Source organism: Camelus bactrianus, chromosome 6 (assembly GCF_048773025.1).
Source record: "Camelus bactrianus isolate YW-2024 breed Bactrian camel chromosome 6, ASM4877302v1, whole genome shotgun sequence".
NCBI lineage: Eukaryota > Metazoa > Chordata > Mammalia > Artiodactyla > Camelidae > Camelus > Camelus bactrianus.
In genome coordinates, this window is record NC_133544.1 from 12587252 (window position 1) to 12593809 (window position 6558).

At 41.5% G+C, this 6558-nt stretch overlaps 1 long non-coding RNA gene across 1 annotated transcript; it reads right to left on the reverse strand.

Moving 5' to 3' along the window:
- LOC141577883 (uncharacterized) lies at positions 1-6427 on the reverse strand. The gene is made up of 3 exons (XR_012507422.1): positions 6355-6427; positions 1444-1508; positions 1-755 (listed from the first exon to the last, which is right to left on the reverse strand). It is a non-coding gene; the product is annotated as an uncharacterized LOC141577883 (long non-coding RNA).
- Between the last annotated feature and the right edge of the window lie 131 nt (positions 6428-6558).

Genomic DNA, 6558 nt, shown 5'->3' on the forward strand with positions numbered 1-6558 from the left:
GACAGAGCAGAGAGCAGGTCTAAGACATCCATACAACAAGAGGCATTTAGCAGATTGCAGATGATTTAACTAGTCAGTTGAGGGATCTGTGGTCACAACGATAAGCTGCAATGGCAGGTTGGGGAGTGACTTAGTTTGCCTGAAGGGCAGAGTCAGTGAACGGCACAAATCTGTACCTTCACTGAGGTTCTTGATATGCAGAAAACTGGATCATAATGATAATTCAGAGAAATTGATGCTAATTATGGTTTATACCAAAGAATGGACCTCACCAGTTCGAACAGAATTAAGATCTACTTTGGTGACTGTGTGGTTTGGTTTTGAACCATAGTGAATAGCCTTTGTCCTGTCCACTGGAGCTGTGCCATCCAATACAGTAGCCACTACCCATGTTTGGCTATTTAAATCAAAATGAATTAAAATAAAAATTCAGTTCCTTTGTGTCACTAGCCACATTCAAGTCATCAATAGGCCTGATGGCTAGTGGCTACCATATTGGACAGTGTAGAACATTTCCATCAAAACGTTACAAAAAGTTTTATTGGATGGCACTATGAGAAATTTTAAAAAAAGAAAAGAATATTCATGTTTGTCTGGATCAAGAATCTTGAGGGTCCTCAAATTTTTTGTAATACCTCCATTATTCTTTGTTCATCCCAATGAGTTTGTCCCCTTCTGATCCATCCAGCATAGTCACCAAATTAGTTTCCTTATGTTACTTCTCTGCTCAAAAACCTTCAGAAACTCCCCAATGCCTGCAGGAGATAAAATGCAAAGCCTTTGTGCCTAGTATTCAAAGCCCTTCAACAATTTGTTGATCTACTTTTTCAGCATTACTTTTGTTATTCTACAAACATGAATTCTCTGCTTCAGACAAATTGCTTTACTCCCTGAACACACATTGTGCCTTCCCAACTCATTGCCTTTTCCATGCCATTCCCAGTGTCCAGCTGCCTGTCCATACCCTTACCACCCATCTAAATCCTACCAGTCCTTTATGCCCTGTCTAAATCACACATCTTTCAAACTTCTCTGATTATCCTAGTTCTAAATGATACTTCCTCTCTCCTGAATTCCTACATCTCTTACCCATTTCTATCTGATATTAACTTTTTGTGTATCTTACCTCCTCAACCAGAGAGTAGCAGGAGCTACCATCTTATACTCTTTGAACTTAGTATAGTACTTGACAATAAATGCCAGTAAATTATTTAATTGATTAGTGGTAAGCTCAATTCCTTACTGGTCTAGAGACGATATTAGAAGTGAATTTTCCCAAGAAGAGAGAAAAGGAAACGTAAGTCCGTTGCTTTAATACTGACCTACCACTGGAAACCAGTCTCCCTAGATTCGGTGGCAGGTCAATCTTCCTCTGGAACATACTGGACTGTTTCTACTTTGATCCCAACCTGTACCCTTCTGCAGCCCTGAGTAAGTATATACCTGGGTTGGTCCTTCCTTCTTCAGCCGTGCTCTCCCCATTTTCACATGACTGGATCCATTCCCTGCTTCCTGTATGGAGAAAATATGGCCAAGGCAAGTTGTAGTTGAAGAGGAAAACTGGGACTACTCCTGTCTAAGTCCAGTGAAGATGCTTCTTGAGTTTTATTCATTCTAAATAGAGACTCCGAGTCACTGGCTAATAAACCAACTTTAGGCATTACAATAGGATAACTGGATCATTTAGTCATGGGAAAGTTTTGCTTTGGGGAGAGTTTTCAAGCTGTACACCTGAGTATTGATGTACCCATTTCTTTTCACATTCTCCTCCGTAAACCAAAAGGACAGACAGAAATTTTGCCTTATTTCAGTGAAAGGCTTTGTTATGTTTATTATTTTGACAAAGAAAACAGTTATTTCCCAAGAAAAGGACAATATTGTGGAATATTATTTGCCAGTTTACATGGCTATTTCTTTGGTGACTTAACCACACAGACTTATCTGTAAAATGGGTATAATAACAGCATACCTCAAGGGCTGCGTGAGGGTTACATGAGAGAAGAAAAAAATTAATTCACTGGTAAATAATAAAGACCTAGACAAATATAAGTTGTAGTCCTGTATAATATTTAAAATACCAATCAGCTAAATATGGCAAAGTCAGATGGAAGTCAGTTCAGAACCAGTCAGGGAATCCAGTGGGAAGACCCAGGAAGTTTTCCCATCTGTAAGTGCCCCCAACAGGCCAGTGCCCCGGGACAGTAAGCCCTCACAGCCTCAATCCCGCCACCACACCAAAGGAATGCTGCCGAGTCATCACCGTCTTCTAGAGCAGCCGAAGGGATCTGTGACTCAGAGAACTGATTTGTAGTTTCATGTTTCACTGCTCTAGCTCTCCTCTGCTACACAAAGTTTCATAGCTGCACCTGTTTCACACAAAGTTTGAAACCTAGGAAATGACCTCAAAACTGAATGGCAGCAAAATATAGAAGTCGTGCTTTATTTATTTTATTTTTTGTTTTTATTTTTTGTAAAAATACCAGTTTATTTCTCAAAGTATTGCTTTAACAATTTTTGTTTAATATTTTTATACAATTTTTAAAGGTTACTTTCCATTTACAGTTATAACAAAATACTGGCTGTATTCCCTGTGTTGTACAGTATGTCCTCAAGCCTATCTTACACCCAGTAATTTGTACCTCCTGCTCACCAACCTCTAAATGGCTCCTCTTTCCCACCCGCCTCCACTGGTAACCACTAGTTTGTAGAAGCCATGTTTTAAATGGCCTATTGATATCGTGATTCTAATAGAGGTTTTCAAGTCCTAAAGAAAAGTTGAGAACTTGTCAAAGCTACTCAGGACTTTGTACCTGTGGGAACTTTGTATTTTTGGGGTACCTTGAGGTTTGAGCATGCATTTCAATCTGCGTTTTGTAACCTACCCAAACTCATGTTGCTTGTAAACATTTGCTAGATGGCCAGCTAAGTTAGGGGGTGAGTTGTTGCTGAAGCCATGGGACAAGTTTTTCTTTCTTTGAAAGAGCACTGTGCTCTAAACAAGCCCAGCAGAAGAAGAGAACCAAATTTTTAGGAACCAGCCTGAAAGTTGCATAGTAAGAATGAAGATATAACCATGATTATTCTTTATTAGCATTTTGTAATGCCCTAAAAATTCTTCAGAATATTATGAAACAATTATAATTGTATAACTACATTTCCTTTCCTTTGTTTGTTACTCATCTCAAAAAATTCGCTTCTCTGATCTCTTCTGGGAGCAAGACAGGGAACCACTACTAGCCAGAAGAAGACATAAGTAAAGAAACTATGATACGGCTTAACGACAGAAAAGTGTCAGCAATTTAAATGAAGGTCAAAGATTCCAAACAAGCTGTATAGATAAGGCCTAGCACAGAGAACAACTCAGGAAAACCAATCCCTAAATGGAATTGCAAAGTCCAGAGCAAAGTCATCTCAAAGATTTTCCACAGTCCCTTGGAAGCCTTGTGGATGAAAACATTCCTCTGCTCCCCTTAATATGATCAATCTTTGATTAAAATGTTTTCAAAGGTCAAAGGAAAGATCAGTCTAGTAAGATCCTAAAGTCTGCTCTGTCCTGAAATTGTACTTCTTGAAATTTAATTTCCTTATCTGAAAAATGGAAAAGGGGACCCAGATGGATTTTCTCTGGGTCTTCCCAGATTTTGAATTTTATGATTCTAAATATTTCGCTTGTGAATTTTGTGAGCATTCTTGTGCAGAATTTCCTAGTAACTAGGAGACCCTTGGAGATGTGGATATAAATAGAGCTAAGGTCATAGGGGACTTGACTCAAGAGTTCCATCTTTTTATAAATGGCAAAAATGAAAATCATGATAGAGTTCCTACTCTGTTGAATGATACTCAATTAAAATATTTAGAACAGACTAGGCCATGCCTACTCAAACTGATCAATTTTGACATTTATTTCCAAAAATTGCCAAAAACGATCAAAAGCTGGGTAGGGGACATTATTTCTTTACAAAGACCAGGAAAGTAACAATAGACGGGGAAAGTGAGCAATTTTGTTTGAGTGAGTCAGATTTTTTTTTTAAATCATTTTCTTCTAAATCTTTGTATTCTTCAAAGAATGGAATAGAATACATACAAAGGAAAGCTTGGAGATAGGCCCCGCTATTTCGAAAGATGTTATTAATGTCCCATAATGATGATATTTCCTTAATTTAAAAATAAAAAGTGGGGACAATTCAAATGGAGAAAAGAAATTGTGATGTTGAAAGAAGAAACTGTACCTTCCACATTGTAGACTCTCAAAAAGTATTATTTGATTGATTTTCTTGGAACTCAAAAGACCCTTTCACATTTGGGTTCTTCTTTCTACCTCTGTCCTAACTGTTGTTCATTTATTCCTTCCATAAACCTTTACTGAACTCACGGCATGTAAAATGAAATTTACTAAGCACTGAGACTATAAGGATAAATTCGCTAGGCCCTGTCTTTAAGGAGCTCACAAGGTAATGAGCTAATTTGCTGACCACCAAAAAGGAGCAGATATATTCTGAAGACCAAGTGTGAAAATAATTGTAAAAGTAACTTTAAAAGCTTAAAGCACTATACGTAGAAACAGGTAAGCCTAAATATAATGACGCAGCTAAGTTATGGTCTAATTTCTTTGCTGCAGAATCAAATATTAGAGCTGGAAGGAAATCTGGAGATCATCTAATCCAATCCTCTCATCGGACAGAATAGAAAACTGAGGTCCTGAGAACAGAGAGACCTATCCAACAATTCCCAATTTGTTAGTGATATAGTCAGACCTCTTATCCTACATTATCTGACTTGATACAAAGGAGTCATGGCACTTATTTCCTATGCCGCACACAGTGCAAAAGAAATATGATGTATTGTCTCTTTGGGCAGGCGTTTTTATGGTGAGTTGCTCATTTGGAAGTTCAGATATTTGCTCATTTGGCAAACATCTTTGAGGATGACTACTAGCCGCCTACAGAAAGAAAACCACAGCTTTTCTCCTTTTTGAACAAGGCTTTGAGGAAAAGTTAAAGCAGCAGCAATAAACAGCAACTGGCAACTACAGCCTTAAATCAAAGAAAAACCTTTACATGGATACAGTGTGGACACCACCACAGGTTGTAAAACCTCAGGAAAGACCATTAATAGCACAATCTTAGAAACAAGATGTGAATATAGACTAGTTCAATCACAAAAATCATTAGCTCATCCAAGCCCTATTGTGCCAAGTTACAGAGAGAGGATAAAACCACATTTAAATGAAACGGCAATTCTAAGAAATCCACGGGATTTCATTTTCTTAACTATATTCTTACAGTAGTGAAAGAACGAAGTAACATTTCCTCTCCGCCACTTTCTTTGCAGGACACATTGAAAACTATGTTCAGAGAAAACTTAGTTCCCTTAGTTCCTACACATTCCTTCAGTTATATAACAAAGTTCCCCCAAATGCTTGAGCCATCTCACAACTAACAGCATCAGGTCCGGAGATGGGGTGTTGCTATATAACAGGAAACACTGACTTGAGAGACAGACAACCTAGATTTTGTTCTGTGCCCTGCTCTTCAATCGCTATGTGACCGCAGGCGTGTCGACAGACCTTCCTGGGTCTCACGTTGCTCACGGTCCTATGAGGGATTAGAGGTACCTAAACAGACTATGCACTGGACCGACTACCGTACCGGATCTGCCCGGTCTGACAGATGACTTCACTAAGCCTTGTCCTCTATCTAGCAGGGCCTTTTCTCAGAGATAACAGGGGCTTCCCATAGCGGAGGACAAGGAAGCTCCTCCTCGGGGTACCGAGGAGCTAACCAGCGGTTCTCGGGCATGTCATCTACCCTCATCCGTCCCGGGGCCCCAGGCCGGCTCCTGGCGCGTCCTTCTGGCCCCTTCTGCTCGGACCGGGCGGAAACCGAGCCCGCGGGACGAGATAAGGAAACCACAGGAGGGAAATGGAAACGAGCCCTTCTGAAACAAAAGTGCCCACAAGGGTGCTTCTTGGGCGGCTGGGCCTCCGCTCATAAACAGGAAGGGTCGCGTCGGAGGCAGAGCGAGTTAGGGTTTGGAGATCAAGGGAAGTTTTCTTATTTTCTCCAGTGGCAACTGGTTTCACCACAACGTGCAGGACGAACGGCAACGAGGGCGACCTCAACGAGCCAGGAGGCAGGTCGAGGGTTGTATGAGATCGCCCCTGGGAGGGCCACGAGCCACGGCCAAGGAATTTAGTATTGTTTTCAGGGAAACTCCTTGAACGCGTCGCTCCTAGAGAGGAAGAGAATCCGAGAACCTCGCGCCTAAACCTTTCAAGAGAGCGCGGGCGGGCGAGCGGGGCGGGGCGCGGGCCAAGGCACTATATCTCCCGGCGGAGGAGCACACGGCAAAGACCTTCCCACTCTTCCCAAACCGCGCTGCTCTGGAGCCGGTTGCCTAGTTGGCGCTGCCGAGGCGGCTTTCCTCGTTCAGTTTGACAAGGACGCTCTGATTGGCCAGCGCGACCCTGCAGTGTTTGCCCGGAAAGAGTCGAGACGCCTGATTGGCCGCGCTGCACCTGCAATGCGTCAAGCCGCGGTGGGCGTGGAGGGCTCCGCA